The 19,277-nt window shown below is 39.9% G+C and overlaps 1 protein-coding gene across 5 annotated transcripts in view; it reads right to left on the bottom strand.

Annotated features, from left to right (window-relative positions):
- The window catches only part of itprid2 (ITPR interacting domain containing 2), a 175,499-nt gene that overhangs the window by 90,851 nt on the left and 65,371 nt on the right, over positions 1-19,277 (bottom strand). Inside the window, exon 1 of one of the 5 annotated variants that reach the window (XM_060928971.1) lies at positions 651-714. The exons of the other annotated variants lie outside the window; for them this stretch is intronic. The gene's annotated coding sequence lies outside the window, so the exon portion shown is untranslated. Of the gene's footprint in view, positions 1-650; positions 715-19,277 lie in introns of those variants that run through there. 5 annotated transcript variants of the gene reach the window in all.

Genomic DNA, 19,277 nt, shown 5'->3' with positions numbered 1-19,277 from the left:
AGATCAACAACAAAAACAAACAAACAAACAAAAACACAGTTTGCTAAATATTTAATATGAACTTCGAGTCATTAATGTGTATTCATGAGTTTGATTTTGAAGTTAAAGGATTTAATTAAGAGCCTCTGTGAAAAGCTCAGAGCTCAGCTGACGAACTGCTTCAAAAAGTCACAATTCCTCATCAGAATAAAGCCCATCCGTTTATCTCTGCACATCACAGCGATAATCTATTCAGATACCACAGAGCCGGGGGCTAAACGGTCCCTTTCCCCCACGCACTCACAATACACACAATTCAGAAGTTAAAAAAAGAGATGCATTTAATAAACCATCACGGTGTTTACTGACAGTTCAAAAGGATTTTGTAACTTCCGTGAACTCGAGTCGAGCACAAATCCAGCTGAACCACTGTAATCCAACACTCATAGCGGAGGAACATAATAGAAGATGATGCATTCCTATACAGGTCTGCTCATGCTGTATTGTGATTAACCCATGCAGAAACACACACGCACACCTCATCCCCCACGCATGCTCTCCAGCATGTCACAACAGCATTTTTTATTTTATTGACATGAATTACTTGGCACAGAAGTTTCTTTCAGCACATTTACAGACATTACGCTTGAAGATAACGAAGAGAGACTCACCACAGACATGTGCAGAAAGTCTACTTCAGGTGTGTTGAATTTGCAATGTGAGCATGACGACCCTCCAATACAATCCCACTCCGGGAGAGAGAGAGGACAGAGGGATAGAAGGACTCAGAAAACGAGTAGGGCAGGAAATGTCTGTTTAGTTGAAAGATTACACGTGGGTGCCGAGTCATTTCCTGTTTTTGGATGGCCTTTTATTTTTTTCTCTTCAAGCGACTGGACACATGAACTCAAGCAGAACGAGTTTATCACCCAACTGCACGATCTCTTCAGCATCACGGAGCGCGGCTATTCTTAGGCTGCGGCTATTTTTGGAGCCATTTTCTTAACTAAGCAGGAAGCAAAATGCTCAGGAAAGAAAAAGTGCTTGAAGAACACACTCGGACAGAAGACATGTGGAGGCAGAACGGGGGGGGGGGGGGGGGGGGGGGGAGAGGGAGGGATGGCACACGGATAAAAGTAGTGTTCGTCTGAATACGTTCAAACCCTCTCACACGTTTCAAACACAGATACATACTCAAATCCAATCGTGGAATTTCAAAACAACTTAAAGCTCGACTGCCTTTCAGATTTTTCAAGTGTAGGTCATAAAAAGAATTTTCCCAACACCTAATTATTTTTGTTTAATGGACCGAAAGCTACTGAATTCGAAATCACAGACTTCCAATTTATTATTATTATTATTATTACGGTATTATTAAATAGAACAATTAATTAATTTATCTCCACATGGCTTTAAGTTCTCCACTATTTTTTCCTGCTTCACCATGATCCAATTCAAGATACTACGTCATGCATCACGTGGTGAGCTTTCCCTGTTCACGCAAGGCATTGTGGGATACAAATTTGAAACAGGAGAGAAAAATGGAGGACGTGAGTGTGCGAATGAAACGTGAAAGAGTGACTACAGTAACGGAAAGAAAGCGAGAAGAAAAGACGTTATGTTATATACGAAGGAAAGGAAACGCAGGACCAAACTAATAAATATGGGCGCTCAGCGAGCACCTCGGTGTGATCAGCTGTTCGTTTAGCGACAGAATGATGGAACTGTCAGTGCACGCTCAAAGGGAAACCTGTAGATGGCAGTAATGCAACACTGTGGATGCCAGCTGCCGTAAAACCCAAAAGAAAAAGAAAAACCTGCGCATGCACACACGGACTTCCTCTGTCGAGCGATTTCATGCACATTATTTGCTTTAATCCCCTCAAATTAAATAACTTCCCAGCCACAGAATGGCCTGATATTTTGTGAGATATTACAGAAATAAACAGATATCACAATGACCACATTTCAGACGGAACTAAATTTCACCGATTTTATGAAATCGAAAGGCCGTCTAGCTTAAAAAAAAAAAAAAAATGCTTGAACACGTCAGAAGAGAAGCAGCAGGGACGGCTGACCTGACAAAAACATATCATATCACAATTCTCAAAAGCATTTCGACAATAAACAATATGTGCGCTCTCAATACAGTCGTGATGCATTGAAAAACAAATGCTATAAATAAAACTATTAATAAGCAAATTTAGAATAAATTTGTTTATAATAAACTTGTGCAATAGAAAGGTTGTGCATTTTACAATTTTAAAGATGAAATATAAAATCAGAATCTACAGCAGCTACTTATAATCAGTTTGTAATTATTTATAATAAAAAAAAACCCACGCTTTGTACAAATCTCAGAATTTATCACATTATTTAACAAGCATTCGCCAAAGGTGAAGCGAATATCGGGAATTATTATAAATACACGACACTTTTTCAATGGAATAAAAACGTGTTCTACTCCCTTCTAGTGGGTTTCATTCATTTGGTTCGATAGCATGCAATATTGTTAGCATAATTATCGCTTATCCTATGTGTATTACGTCACTCTACCCAATGGAGAATGAGCGTTGAATATGGTTTACAATATTGCGCGGTTGTCAAGACAACATGACGTCACACGTCGGAGACATAAAACTTCTGCGCTAGTGAGTGAGCAACTGGGACAATTTGTAAACAAGCATGGTCGCCAGGTTTGCTTCGTTAAATACAGAAGATTTTGAGAGAATTTTGAGAGACGAAGATGCGTTGAACACCTGAAAGGAATGTGTATTATAATAATAATGGCTTTTTTTTCATGGTCTATCAGATATATCCCATTCAGCTACTCGTCTTTGACTCGTTCAATATCATGCTAGCTGAATGGAATATATATCTGATAGACCACTCAACGCCAGCCAACATTATTTAAATAAGTGAGATGAAGTCGAGGTTATTATTCGCCAATATTCAATCTTCAAAAGCAGCATATAAATGTAATAACTTTGCAGCGCAGACTTGTGCCACTTATCTACGCCGAGTCGCATAAAATCCTTTGTTTTGAAATCGATAAAATAAATCACATATGTCCCACTTAACCTTTGAACAGTTTTAGACCAAACTTCGGAGCATCTTTAGTGCTTTTAGGAACAGCATTTTCTTTCATCATTTGTAATTCTTCCACACTTACGATGACGAAGCGATTGGAGCCGTTTTGCCGAGTCGCTCAAGGTGATTATCGAGAAATAGTCCGAATTTCTCAACCAATCAATCAAATCAACGCACATGATTTTCTATAATCACCTCTGTATTTATACTAAAAATGTGATGTGATATCACCCGGCTCCACACTTCAATACTTGAATCCTAGGAATCTTAGAAAACCTAAAAAAAAACAACAAAAAAAACCCCACAAACCTGAAAACATTCAAGGCCAGGTGTTAAATAATTAATAAATTTACACTACCGTTCAAAAGTTTGGGGTCACCCAGACAATGTTGTGTTTTCCATGAAAAGTCACACTTTTATTTCCCACCATAAGTTGTAAAATGAATAGAAAATATAGTCGAGACATTTTTCTGGCCATTTTGAGCATTTAATCGACCCCACAAATGTGATGCTCCAGAAACTCAATCTGCTCAAAGGAAGGTCAGTTTTATAGCTTCTCTAAAGAGCTCAACTGTTTTCAGCTGTGCTAACATGATTGTACAAGGGTTTTCTAATCATCCATTAGCCTTCTGAGGCAATGAGCAAACACATTGTACCATTAGAACACTGGAGTGAGAGTTGCTGGAAATGGGCCTCTATACACCTATGGAGATATTGCACCAAAAACCAGACATTTGCAGCTAGAATAGTCATTTACCACATTAGCAATGTATAGAGTGGATTTCTGATTAGTTTAAAGTGATCTTCGTTGAAAAGAACAGTGCTTTTCTTTCAAAAATAAGGACATTTCAAAGTGACCCCAAACTTTTGAACGGTAGTGTATATCACTTTGTCTCGCGTTCTCTCAAGTCTGCAAACGCCATACTTCCAAATAAATGTGAATACAGACAAATATCAGGAAGGAGGAGCTTCAATCAGTGCTGGGCAAGTGATAAATTCATTCGTGAGGCCAAAACATGGAAGTTAACATGTTCAAAAAAAATACGGCAAGCGAGTTAGCTAGTTACAGGTTGAGTAATAGGTGACTGTGTGATCATCATCATCGTCTTTAAACAAAGTTTCCTGTGCAACATCGCATGTTTTCATCCTCAATAAAAAGTCAGTGGTGAACATTTTAACTATCAGCTCTGGCATTTTGTCCATCACACGCAAAAGATATTATTGGAGTCTCCATGTACCTCGTTCAAATGTCCCGATTCTGGACAGAGCGCCCGTCTCCATGCATGCTAATTAATCCACCTCGTAAAATCAAAAATGGATCAATCAAAATCCTTTATTTAACCAGGTAAGAGACTCATCGAGATTAAAATCTCTTTTATAAGACTGACCTGGCCAAGAGGGCAGCAGAAAGCCCGTTCTATAATTCTGGGTACATTACAAGTGTTGAAAGAGGAGAAAAGAAAAAAAAAAAATTATATATATAAGATTTATTGTCATAGAACACAATTCAAATTTAACGTTAGAAGTATTTTCAAACTTTAAACCTGTAAGACGAAGTGTTTATTTCTTTAAAAAAAAAAACCTATGTACGAACAGAAAAATCTGTCATCTGTTGGAGACAAATTCAGTTTTCAACAGAACTGACGATAACAGAGTTGACATCTCCCACCATTTTGTGTCTTAACTCCACATGCTAACCTCAAACTCACTACCACGTGGCATGCATAAAAACAGAATTTTATTTTATTTTTTAATAAATGAGAGTCACTCCAGTATTATGGAATCAATTTTGTGCCAAAATGTTCATACAATACTTTTGAAATATCAAACAAAAACGACAAATCAAAATACAAAAAAAAAGGTCAATTTTTTTAGACTGGCAAACAAATTATTCGTGTAATCGTGCAAAATATCAGTCTATTACTCTTCAGAAACCTTTTATTTTTGTTCCGCAGCTTTCTCAGTTTTGTTTGACGTAATTTATTTTGGTTGCGATTCCAGCTTTCTCGTTTGCGCTCCCTGACTTTTTGCTTGCAGTTTTGGCACAAACTTGACGTGTGGGCGGGCTGTCCAGGAATGCATTCCCATTGGCTAACTTGTGTTTGACTGACAGCTACGCTCAGCCATTCCCTACTCGGATTCTGGCGGACTGTTTGACGAGTGACCGATCCATTGACGGTAAACGAGGATGGAGTGGACTTCAGTGGCGACTATGATATTGAATTAATTCAACAAAGTGTAAATTCAGTATCATAGTCGCCACTGAAGTCCACTCCATCCTTGTTTACCGTCAGTGGATCGGTCACTCGTCAAACAGTCCGCCAGAATCCAAGTAGGGAATGGCTGAGCGTAGCTGTCAGTCAAACACAAGTTAGCCAATGGGAATGCGTTCCTGGACAGCCCGCCCACACGTGAAGTTTGTGCCAAAACTGCAAGCAAAAAGTCAGGGAGCGCAAACGAGAAAGCTGGAATCGCAACCAAAATTACGTCAAACAAAACTGAGAAAGACGCGGAACAAAAATAAAAGGTTTCTGAAGAGTAATAGACTGATATTTTTGCACGATTACACGAATAATTTGTTTGCCAGTCTAAAAAAAAAATTGACTCTTTTTTTGTATTTTGATTTGTCGTTTTTGTCTGATATTTCAAAAGTACTGTATGAACATTTTGGCACAAAATTGATTCCATACAGTATCACAATAACAGTTGACGAATAAAAATCTACTGTTGGTGTAAAATCCTCAACATTTTGCTCAAATTAAAAAGACAAACACACAATCCCCCTCACTGCCTTTCTGAAGTTTCCCGCCAGAGGAAGTGACATCACTCGGTGCAGGTGTCATGCGCATTACTAAAAAAGTCTTTGTGGATTTTACGTGGTTTTGTAACAAAGTTAACAGAGTTGACAAGAACATAGGGATGAAAAAAAAAAAAGACTAAAATTTCACCGAATACAGAAAATCGACTTTTGATGCAATTTGATTTTATAACAGTGAACAGAATCAGCCGCCAAAGAACAGACTGTTAGACTGAATCACTTCCTGTTTATTGGAGTTGAATGGATGAATCAGGAGTCGAAGACAGCCGATAATGTGGGGGGAGGGGTGGGGGTCATTTAGTTAATGTTTTATGGATAAATTGGGTCTAAAATGTACATTAAGCATCACTGTTGGGGAAAGTTTGTCATAATTTGCATTACTGTTCAAAACTGAAGAAGATTTCTTTTGTGGAAAATAAAAGGTTTATCTCGGAGACGTGAAACGTACCCCGAATTCTAGAATGACCCATAAACAATATTACAATAAAAATACAACCATACAAATGCATAAAACCCTCCTGGTGCAGCCTTGCAGATGATTACAGATAAAACAGCGTTCAGTTAAAATGCCATAAAAGGTCAAGGTTAAGAATTCAGTTAAACACGTATAGAATTTTAAAAGCAAGTGCACTGAACAACAGAGACATTTTCTCCATCTTTAAGAATGGATTTAAATTCACCCAGGGTCATCAGCTCGGACAGTTTCAAGTCCCTTTGTAAACTGTTCCAGGACGAGAGGACGGCATATTTAAACGCCTTTTTTCCCCAAAATCTGTTCTCACTCCAGGGACTAACATCTGTAATGCGTTACTAGAGCGAGTGCAGGCCATGCGATTTTGTTTTAGACGCAAGTTTCAAGAAAGATAAGGCAGAGCTAGCCCAAGAACAGATTTATAAACAAACATCAACCGGTGTGAAAGTCTGCAGACAGACAGAGATGGACAGTTTGCGATATTATACAGAGTACAACAATGTACAAGATTGCTGCAGCTAGTATCACGACAGTGAGCGCTGTTGGTTTGTTTATGATTTTTTTTTTTTATTTAATCTTTATGTAACCAGGAAAGACTCATTGAGATTAAAAAAAAAAAAAAAATCTCTTACAAGAGCTTCCTGGTTAAGACAAGCAGCAGCACAGTTAAAGCATACATCCATACACAACGTTAAATAATTTACAGAATAAGTTACACAATGAAGAGAGAGAATTTAAATCAACAACAGTCCATGAAAAATCAAATCTCATATCATCTGTAGCCGCTTTATCCTGTTCTACAGGGTCGCAGGCAAGCTGGAGCCTATCCCAGCTGACTACGGGCGAAAGGCGGGGTACACCCTGGACAAGTCGCCAGGTCGCCAGAGAACATGCAAACGCCGCACAGAAAGGCCCTCGCCGGCCACGGGGCTCGAACCCGGACCTTCTTGCTGTGAGGTGACAGCGCTAACCACTACACCACCGTGCCACCCTAAAAGTACAGTCCAATAAGGGCAAAAACTTGCTGAAAACAGATGTCTCCTAGCCTGGAGTAGAGTCTTTTACTTCTAAAAATTAAACCCAATTTAAGTTTCAGTTTTGATACTGAAGAAAAACATTCGACTGGAAGTCCAATCAGTTCTCGAGTGATGTCCGAGTTTAGCCTAGTAAACTAGACCCACTCGCCTAGCGGCCAAAAATATTTTTGCCTAGTGAATGGGTCTAGCCTCGCACCATATAAACAAAAACACCCCGGGCATCAAATCGTGCCCGCCAATCACAACGCAAGGTTTTTGTTTGGATTCTTTGGGCGGGCTTTTGCAGGAGTGACGACAAAGCTGCGCGACGCTGGAGAAAGCGCAGCAGGAAAGATGGCTACGGCTAGTGAACAGCGCTCGTTTGACTCCGCTTTGGAATCAGTTTTAGAAGAATTAGACTTGGAGTTTTCATTGAAACATGAGCAGGAAGAGGCTCTCCGGTCATTCCTTTTCAAGAAGGACGTTTTCGCTGTTTTGCCGACCGGCTATGGCAAAAGTCTGATCTACCAGCTGGCTCCGCTCGTAGCCAAAAGGATGGGGCTAGTTTGTGCAGTACGAAGAATTAATAAACAGCTTTGAAACATTACTTTTTGATTGTTTCTTATTTTCCCGTTATTTTAAATTTAAGGGAAATTATTTCACCAAACACCACTAAATAAAAACTCTCAAAAACAGTTTAAGCAAACCCTTAAAAAACACTTGGAAAAAAAAATGTGTATGTGGTACAGACTCCAAACTTGTGGTCATTATCTCCAAACTTCTTAATATCTAGAACCTGTTTATTAATTAATACGCATTTTGAAAAATTATTTATTTCAAGGTCTCCCCCACTGCTTTCTGTCGCTCTGACTACGTCACAGTCACTGTTGCGCTGATTGGTCAGAGCGTTGGCCTATACGCACAGAGACAGTTTGAAAGACAGCGGGTTGTTCCTCCTACCCCTGTCGGAAATGTCTACGGATCGAGGCCAGACTAAATATTCACATTTAGTCTGGTTTGCCAGGCTAGTCCGAGTTAACAGCTTTGAGGTGCATCGGATCACTATCCTTGACTTGCAAGTGACGTCAAAGCAAAATAGAAACCCGGATGTCGGCCACGTCGGTGGAGATACAAATGTGGGGTCAAGCGACATTCCATACAAAACCATTGTCATGCGTGCACAACTCTGTTTTTTCACTGCTTTAAGCATTCTTTTAGCGGTGTCATATCTTTGTGCTGTATATGGCTGTCGTCACAACAGTACTTGTGATCGTGGCACGTTCCAATTTTTTTAGAATTCCGTCCGTGATTCGGAAAGAGGGCGAGCATCGGCAGGGCTGATCCAACAGAGGCGAAAACCAAAACAGCTCATGTTTGCAGCAATCATTTTATCTCAGGTGAGATTCCAAAGCTCTCTCAATATCATCGTGGAAGAATTTTGTGCTGCTAGAATCTTGTGATAAAATGAGCGTTCTCGTCATTGTTATAATTTTAACACGTGTATGACCATTTCGCTTCTAGGAGCAACAGCAAAATTATACGATAGAAACAATCCAGACTGAGCACCCACTCAGAAAACGGGCTATGCTGCGTCCAAGGTCGGACTTGATTCTTTGGCAGCCAAACCAGACAGAACGCGATATCTGGGTACCCGACGGTTGGTAGAAGCGACTTATCTTCAGATATCCATCTTCTCTTTGGATCAAATCTTCGCTCGGCTGTTCAAATCATGGCAATACTGAGAAAATTCAGCATTGTTTACAGACACGCTTTCAGCGGCTGCCATCCGAGTTGCTTTGTATATCCACCATCGTGGCGGACGCTCATGACACAGCACATTTTGATCACATGGTTGCAAGTCATCTATTAAGCCTAGGTCACAACCGGACGTACGATTTTTTGGCCGTGCGATTTTTGGCGTTTCCCCAAATCGCTGCAGTTTTTTTGTTCGTGGAGAAAGACGCATGTTGGCCGTAAGTTTGTCTTGCAACCTGAAACAAACGTAAGCGCCCGTAGAGTTTGTTTGACATGACAAAGAACCTCTGCGGCCGGTCTGCAGCTCGAAAATCAGCACGGCACACGCGCGCCCTCCGTGCGTTTCTTGCACGTAGACCGGCCATAGGAGCACGTACGGCCGGTTGTGACCGAGGCTTTAACCTCCTAGGACTTAGCGGTCACATGCGTGGACAGCACTTTATGGAAATTCGGAACAAGAATCCACATATGTGGACATACTTTTTCTCTAAAAGTACATCTTATCAAAAGATGCTTAGTTTTTATTCTAATCAGGTTCTAATAAGCCCAAATAGCAAAGAGAAATAAAAAATGCATGTAAAAAAACAGCTTGGGCCTTAGGAGGTTAAGCAAGTACACACCAAAAAATTAAAGCTGTGCTTTGTAAGAATCCACGATCAGATTCCCCCCCGGACTCATGAATGTCCTGTACATGAAACCTGCAAAGAAAGAGCACCGTGATGTTGCAATGTTGAACTCCAAGTCATTAACGCAAGCCTGCAAACACCAGCCCGGCATCTCAACTTGTGTTTGAGCAGCAAACAGCATGGAACACGTCAGAGCTTTTGTTTTTTTTGGAGTCTTATCTTCAATCGCTGCTCTGAGCGATCAAATAACAGTTTTGGGGAAAGTGGAAAATGAAGCCGGCGCAGTTCTTTTTTCCTGATAGTGCAGGTGGAAAAAGGACTTGAGAATAAGGAGGCAGGAAGGTAACGTGATGGACATCTCGGCTGTTAGGAGGCTTGTGTGACTGGATCGCAATCCTGTATCGTTAATGTTTAATCCGGTTTAAAGCTCTGTCAACTGTGTGTAATCATTTGAACACAGCAAAGGAACATATGATATGATAAAAGAGCTTTTTGTTGCACCTGGTTTGCTTATCACGGAGGGTTCGGATCACAACATGTCAAGTCTAAGGATGTACAGGGTATATTTTTCACCTCTCCCCCCCCAGGCACCACCTGGAGGTGGAGAATCAGGATTCCTTTTATACCAACTGCTGTATTTTCAGTGTTAATAGACTTCCTAAAAGGTCAAGTGTCTGAAGTCCAGTGTAGGCTAGTTTCAGCTTTAAAAGATTCTTTTCAGTAGTTTTTAAAGACGAACAGAAAGCAAATTTATCATCAGAATTCTATTTCTCATTTTAATAAATATCGGAATGCATTTTTGATCGCTATTTTGTCGCTGCTATAGCAAGTTCTGAGTGTTTGAAATACGCTCTGTAATATATCAGTCCATATGTCAAAGCGACAGCCGTAAACGAGATTCGTTGAGACCTGTGCGAGACATCGTAGGACGGAAGTAAAACGTGCAGCGGAAATCAAAGTGACCGACATCTGCCGACGTTGTCAAAAGACGCGCGCGCCCTCTTTCGAATGCTGACGTGATCAAGCCGGAAGTTTTGTTTGTTTTGATAGCAATCAGGAAAGTTTGAAAAAAGTAGGCAGTAATCGTCATTTAAACTCGTTTTTGTGCAATATTTTGTTTGGAAAATGTTTTCAAAATGGCGGCACTGACACCTGGCTGACACTTCACGTTTCGAAGTCTCGCACAAGTCTCGTGAAGATCGCGCGGATAAGCGACGCCTGCCGTGGACCAAACGGACTAAATTCAACACGGCTAAAAACCGACTAGGCTGATAAGTATAATATTTAATTGCAATTAGTTGCCAATACGAGTCACGATATCAGGTTACTAAAACCGAAAACATAACTGAACACACATTAATTATGAAATAAAGCAAGTTTAAAAATGACTCCAGTTCTCCTTGAAAGAGTGATGACGAGAATAAATGCAATGGGTGAAACACAGGAACACATCTTGCTGGAAGTCACTTATACTGTACAAGCATTTTGCTAAAAAGAAAAGGAGGAGGAGTCACCACACAAGGCTTTCTGGACTTTTTTTTTTTCCTTGTTGGTGCAAAGCAAATTATTTGGAATTATGACTAATCTCAGTATGATGACAGTAAAGCATGCACTACTGAAATTTGTGTAACCGCAAAAAAAAAAAAAAAATAAATAAATAAAACCGAGCAATACTTAATACTTCCTCCCTTTCGTTTTTCTTTGGAACCAAGAGGAAAAACATCTGTCCAGCTGTTTCCAGTGAATTACAAAAGATTACAAGTGTAAAAGCTGAACCTGAGTTCAAGTAAAATTAACTGCCGTATTTTACTTGCATTCATTCTGACAGCCACTTAATGAATAACTTATTCTATCCACATTCACTGGATATGAGCAATCGCGCGCTCTGATAGCCTAGTAGTAGAGTAGCCAATCGGCTCATATACCGTGAGTAGAGAAAAACAAAATGGCGGAGCGTGTTGCTGAACCAACCGAGGGCGAAATAAAAACTCTACTAGAAAAAACAAAACACCAAAAAATAAAAAAAAGGCAACAAAATATGGAATGAAAGTATTCGATGGTAAGAACGTATCTTTTTAAAAAAAACATTTTTCAAGAATTATTATTAATCGCATTTTTCACAAATTGCTCCTGTCATTTCGCAGGTTTCTTTACATTCTTAGTGGAAATTATTTTGTCAGATGTTTTATATCAAGTTATCAAATTTGCAAAAAATAAAACTAAAAATGTTCGGTTTCTCAAAATCCAGTGACTGTGGATAGAATAAAACAGTTATTCCCCTCAATCTCACCGTACATGGATTATAGCTCATGTACAACTCGATTTTGTTGAATAACTTGAAGCTCGACTGCCCTTCAGATTTTTCAAGTGTAGGTCATAAAAAGAATTTTTCCCCACACCCAATTATTTTTCTTTAGTGACCGAAAGCTACTGACTTCGAATCACAGACTTCCAGTTTTATTTATTTTAAATACAACAATTAATTAATTTATCTCCACATGGCCCTAAATTCTCCGCTATTTTTTCCTGCTTCACCATGACCCAATACAAGATACTACGTCATGCATCACGTGGTGGGCTTTCCCCGTTCACGCAAGGCATTGTGGGATACAAATTTGAAACAGGAGAGAAAAATGGAGGGCGTGAGTGTGCGAATGAAACGTGAAAGACTGACTACAGTAACGGAAAGAAAGCGAGAAGAAAAGACGTTATGTTCTATACGAAGGAAAGGAAATGCAGGACCAGACTAATAAATATGGGCGCTCAGCGAGCACCTCGGTGTGATCAGCTGTTCGTTTAGCGACAGAATGATGGAACTGTCAGTGCACACTCAAAGGGAAACCTGTAGATGGCAGTAATGCAACACTGTGGATGCCAGCTGCCGTAAAACCCAAAAGAAGAAGGTGGTAAACCTGCGCATGCGCACACGGACTTCCTCTGCCTGCTTGACTGCGCGAAGCGAGCGATTTCATGCACATTATTTGCTCAGGAAACCCCTCAAATTAAATAACTTTGAAAGGCCGTCTTGCTTTAATTATTTAAAAAATGACCGCATGATCTCAAAGTACCGTCACAACCAGTGGACAAACCTGAAACTTGATGAAGCATAACATATATTATACAAACACGAACAAAAGAAGCAAATGACTGTAAATATTGGTGAAGCACACCTACTATAGAAAACGCAAACAAAAGATGTCTATTGCAGTTCCATCCATTATCTGCAGCCGCTTATCCTGTACAGGGTTGCACGTGGGCTGGAGCCGATCCCAGCTGACTATGGGTGAGAGGCGGGGTTCACCCTGGACAAGTCGCTAGGTTGACATACAGAGAGACAACCATTCACACCTACGATCAATTTAGAGTCACCAGTTAACCTAACCTGCATGTCTTTGGACTGTGGGGGAAACCGGAGCACCCGGAGGAAACCCACGCAGACACGGGGAGAACATGCAAACTCCACACAGAAAGGCCCTCGCCGGCCACGGGGCTCGAACCCGGACCTTCTTGCTGTGAGGTGACCGTGCTAACCACTATTGCAGTTTGACTACAGCTAAATTAACACACTAGTTAAACCAAGACCAAGATTTCCACATCGTACTTAAAGCTTAACAGTTAAAGCTTCAGTGTTTCCTTTTACGCTTGATAATTTAAGACTCGGCAGCTCATGGTAAAAGCAGACACACACTCCTGACATTAGACAAGCATTACCAAATTAGGAACAATTTATTCTGGAACATGTTCAGACCCAGTCATGGCAAATAACGTGCACCTGAAATGAAACAACTTCATACATTATTTACATGAACAGAGTTTAGCAAAGACACACACACACACACACACACCAGCAATAACTGCGTAAAACCTCAGACTGTGTTACAGCGTAGCCAAGATCTTTTGTCTCCAAAACCTGAGCACCTCAGAATGACATCACATCCTGTTCATACCACAGATTTTGGGTGCAAGTGGGCAACAATCACAGCACCGATACACAGACTGGTACAGTATATGTGACATCCCCATACATGTCAACCTATACGGAATGTCCGTATTTTATACAGATTTGATTCAATAAACGTAGTATACGGGCGTACAAATAAAGTTATACGGATTCTTTAAAAAAACTTCAGTATTTAGAGCTATAATCAATTCCCACGATGATAAAAGAGTGCATAACATTTACAAACGTACTGTACACCACAGACAGCCAGTAAAGAGTCTTATGAAATCGCGCGTTATCTTGTGGTAGCGAGACTTCGTTCCACTTCTGATCATGCGCACACCGCATTGCGAGAATCCCGCCAACCGGGAAGTAACATTTTGTTTGAAACGCGTATTTCCACCTGAGCGACTTTCACTAGCGACTGAAAAGATTCTGAATGGGCACTCCGGCAAGATCAACACAGACACTTGCTGTGACATGCAGCCTCGTGAGGTATTGGTGCAGAGCGCTAAAAAAGCTGTCATGGAGTACAATTCAGAACATTAGAGTGACACTTTGTGTTTCTGTCGAACATTGGAGCTTTGTATTCATTCTGAAGGTTTATTGTTATTAATATTGAATAAAAAGTAACTGGGATACATCATTGTTAATTAATTATCATTCAAATTTTAGGTAAATTATTTTAATTTGCATCTTATATGGATTTTATAAGGGAAATACGGATTTTGGAGGTTGGTTATGGGCAATTCCATGTAAATGTCAACCTCACCATGCAAAAATAAAGCAACATATAATACATCAAAACCACTCCCAGAGATATCACCTAGGCCTGTATTTTACAGATGTGAATAAGTTGAACCAATTTGTAACCAACCTAATATGTCACTGTCAGTCTTTCTCTCTTATAATGTAAAACCCAAGCCAAAATCAACTTTGATCATGTACAATTCTATATTATTGCCACAAGCCACAGAAATGTATGCTAAAATCCACAAAACAGCAAAACAATAGCCATCCTAAATATTATTTAAGGACTTTGATAGTTTTAGCTGATATTTAGAGAGTTTTTCAAAGGGTTATGGTGGTTAAATTGCTGATTTTCTAAACTTATGCCATGTCTATTTCAGACGCGTCACATCCATAACGGAATTTCGTCACATCCATAACGCTGACTTTTCCTTCCGAAACTCTGCATGAAATACAAAATATTTTAAACAAAGATTTTTTAATATTCACCTTGGACCCCTCTATCAAATGGATATCTCTATTTCGACATTAGGTTTACGATTTCACAGAGTTTGATAAAAATGTACAGTCACCCAAGAAAAGTGATACTTTTTCTGTCACATCCATAACGCATCTTTTATTGGCGTTTTCTGGCATGCCCGAGATGTACTATGGGAATTGTTCTTGTTTTATCACTTCTCCAGTATGGTACAGCCTTAAAATATGCAACACCTGTTTAAATACTGGGAGACAATAAAACATGCACTGGGTCATTTGTTGCCATTTTGAGTTCAAGTGTCACGTCCATAACGCTGGAATTGCTCTTATACAGGTTTGATTGAGCAAAGGTTGACATGTCTGCATCCCTTTAACTTCACAAGGATTGCATAATTTGAATGCTGGTTTCGGTATTCTTTGTTCCGCTATCAAAACTGAGCATTTTTATTTTCCTTTCAACCGAATTTCATGGTTGTTCAATTTTATTTCAAAAACCACTACGAAATTACATGGACGCTGCTTCACCATGTGTAAAATGCATAGATGAGGTCCTGAGAGTTTGTATCTCATACCAGAATCTGGTGCAAGTAACAATCATGTGAAAAGCCCTGAAAACAAACTTTCTGTAAGCAAATTCCTGAAAGCTTGGGTAAAGTTCTGAAAGTGGGTGGATGGTCCTCAGATCTTATATAAAAGTTTGTGCGAAGTCTCAAAGCGTGTATAAATTTCTGACAGCTTGTGCAAAGTCCTAGAAGCACGTGTAAATGTCTGATGTAAAGTTCAGAAGGCCAGTGCGACCTCCTGAAAGCTTGTATGAAGTTCTGAAAGCTCGCGTAAAGTCCTGAAAGATGGTGCTAGATCAGCTTTTTTGTGCATGTGGCTCATCTGTATCTGCTTGACACGATGATAGCATGTGGCGATCGTGACACTGATTAGGACTCCCAAAAAATAAATAAATTACAGAAAAGAAAAATATGTTTTACCTCTCTTCGATTTCCATAAATCCTAACACCATTTCCAGAAAAGTTGGGATTTTCCAGAATGTAATTACAACAAAAATCTGTAATTTGTTAATTCACGTGAACCTTTATTTAACTGACAAAAGGACAAAAAAAGATTTTCGGTAGTTTTATTGACCAACTTGACTGCAAAATAAGACTGAAAGTTTACAGGATATTCAAGTAACACCATTTTGGAAGATTCCACAATCAGCAGGTTAACTGGTAACATGATTTGAAAAGGAGAAGCACCAAAGGCTCAGTCTTTGCAAGCAAGGATGGGGCGTGGCTCACTGCTTTCTGCCAAAATGTGAGAGAATTGTTCGTCAATTCAAAAAAAAAAAAAAACATCTCAATGCAAGATTATAGGTCTTTCAGAATCTACAGCACATAATATTGTGAAAAGAAAGATTCAGGGAATTCAGAGACATCTCAATACGTAAAAGGGCGAGGTTGGGAACCGCTGTTGAATGGGTGTGAACTTTGAGCCCTCAGGTGGCACTGGCTGAGAAACCGTCATGCTAATGTGACAAATATAGCCACATGGGCTCGGGAGGACTTCAAAAAAAACGTTGTCACTTAACACAGTCCACCACTGCATCCAGAAATGCAACCTGAAACTGTATTACACAAGGAGGAAGCCATTAGTCAATTCTATGCAGAAACAACGCCAATTTCTCTGGGCTTGAACTCCTCTCAGATGGACCGAAAGACAGTGGAAACATGTGCTGTGGTCAGATGAGTCACATTTCAGCTTGTTTTCAGGACAATCGGGTGTCAAGTTCTCAGTGCCAAAGGTGAACACGACCATCCAGTTTCTTATCAGAGAAAAGTGTAAAAGCAGCATGTGTGATGATATGGGGGGCATCAGTGCCCACGGCATGGGCGACTTGCCCGTGTGTGAAGGTATCACTGATACAGAGGTGCATTTTGGGATTTCAGAGAGACATCTGTTGCCATCAAGGTAACGTCACTTCCTGAGAAAAGAAGGAAGTCCATGCTTATTTGAGCAGGACAATGCCACACCTCAGTCTGCATGAGCTACAACACAGTCACTACGTTTACATGCACATAGAGAGAATCGGATTTCTGCCGTTGCTCGACTGAAATCGAAGTTCAAAATGCCATGTATACACCTTAATTCGGCTGAAATTGAACCGAACTTGATTTCTCGGAATCGAGCTACACGACCTAGTTTATGCGATTTCTGCCGAGCTACTTTGTGCATGTATACCCTATCGAGCTAGTTGTCGAGCTACTTCCGGAAGTGACGAGTGACGAGACCACAAGCGGGAAACACAACAGCCTCGGTCAGCATGACAACGAATCATGACAACGGCATGAATCTTTTCTTTTTGTGGCATTGTTTGCACTGTTAAAATTTAGCTCACTTACTGTATCACCAAATACATCTGTACAGCTGTTGCATAGCTGTGAATTGTGTACATAAACAAGTCATTGTATTTGCGTGTGCGTATATATATATATCCAACATCTGAAGAATGTCAATAAAAACAAAACAATTTAACTTTGTGTGTTTATTAAGACATAAGTTAAATTGTAAGCAAAAAAAAAAAATTTTTTTTTGTAAGCAAAAAATGGACTTTAGAAAAATATTATTGTGCAAAATAAGTTGTCTTACAAAACAGTGGTCTGCGCCGGACAGTTTGTAGCCATAGTCTGTTAGAGCAAGCCTAACAGCTTGAACACGGAACTGCTAGTGTTGCCAGATTGGGTGTTTTAAGTGCATTTTAGCGGATTTGAACATGTTTTGGGCTGGAAAACGTCAGCAGTATCTGGCAACACTATAGCTCTTCTTCATGACGACAACCGGAAGTGTACCAACACGATGGAGCGTGTAGCGCCACGTGTGGCTCAGGTGCACAATAGCCCGATTTCACTTGTGCATGTAGGATTGGATTTCTCTGGCACCCCTGCTGGGACCCTTTGCTCGATTACCAACAGCAGCTCGATTTGGACGTGCATGTAAACGTAGTCACTGTGGCTTTGTAGACAGAGTGCGTGTGCTTGACTGGCCTGCTATTGTGAATGTACGGTGCATCATGAAGAGGAGAATCAAACAAACAGCAACCACGGACTGTTGAACAGCTTTAGTTTTGTATCAAGCAAGAATGGACAATTGCAAAACTGCAACAATTAATATCCTGAGATCCTGTATGATTAAAAAAAAAAAGTTAAAGCAAAAGTGATGTAATACAATGGTAATGATGCCTCTGTCTCAACTTTTTTTTTTTTTGAGTGTTGCAGGCATCAAATTCTAACCTTGTTTATATTTACAAAATACAATGAAGTCGGTCAAATAAAAGTATTGAAAATTTTTTCTTTGTACTTTTGTCAAAGTTAAATACAAGTTCACGTGAATGAACAAATCACAGATTTTTGTTTTTATTGCATTTTGGAATATAAAACTTTTCCGGAAGTGGGATTTGTAAACAAATACTACTATATTCCTATTATGGAGACATTTTGTTCTCTCAAAGGGCTAAAACTTGAGTGCGAGCACACACACACACACACACACACCATTTCCTTCTGGAAACTGAGAAATCGTCTGCTTCTATAAATACAGAGGAAATGTTACGGCGCGCTGACAATGTGCTAGCAGCTCTATAAACACAGCGGTTTAAAGCCGCGTATACGCTTGGCTTTAAAAGTCAACAGACGGAGAGTGAGGGATGGGAAAGTCGAGCTTTGTGGGCAAATATGTGCCGTTAGACCACCGTGGGTATGATACGAATGCTACACTACCAGAACAAAGTGTTCTGTTGAGACGGTCATGTGTCCTGCTCTCTCTCACTCACTTCATCCTCACATGCAGATTTGCTCTCTTTCGCAGCTCTTCGTAGAGACGAGTGATTAAAATTAACAAATTTAAAAAAAAAAAAAAAAAAAAGACACGATTCCCAAATGCCCCATGTGTTATCTTACCGAGCTTGGAATTTTCAGATCTGTGCCAAGAATGTATTCTCACTTCACTTTGGATAAAGGCATCTGACGAATGAATAAAATCCTCCTCCCCGATACATGAAGTCTCCGATCTTGCGTTAGGCATCAAGTAGGTTTTATTCCCTTTCCTCTCATCACTGACTGACAGTAAAATTAGGAAGGAAGTACGTATAGTTCCCTCAAAATCCTGGTTCGACATTTAACATGAAAACAGACTATAATTTTTCAAATCATGACCGAGAAAAACTACAAAAACTTCATGTAACTCATGTATATACCATTAGGGATTACCATCTGTAAAACATGCAGCACGTAACACCGCTGGTTTACAGAACGTGAACATTCACACACTTCAAACCCCCCACTCAAGCAAGAACATGGACAGTATG

The sequence above is a fragment of the Neoarius graeffei genome, chromosome 9 (genome assembly GCF_027579695.1).
Source record: "Neoarius graeffei isolate fNeoGra1 chromosome 9, fNeoGra1.pri, whole genome shotgun sequence".
Classification (NCBI taxonomy): domain Eukaryota; kingdom Metazoa; phylum Chordata; class Actinopteri; order Siluriformes; family Ariidae; genus Neoarius; species Neoarius graeffei.
The sequence above is the reverse complement of the archived record's forward strand: the minus strand, read 5'-3'. Positions and strand labels throughout refer to the sequence as shown.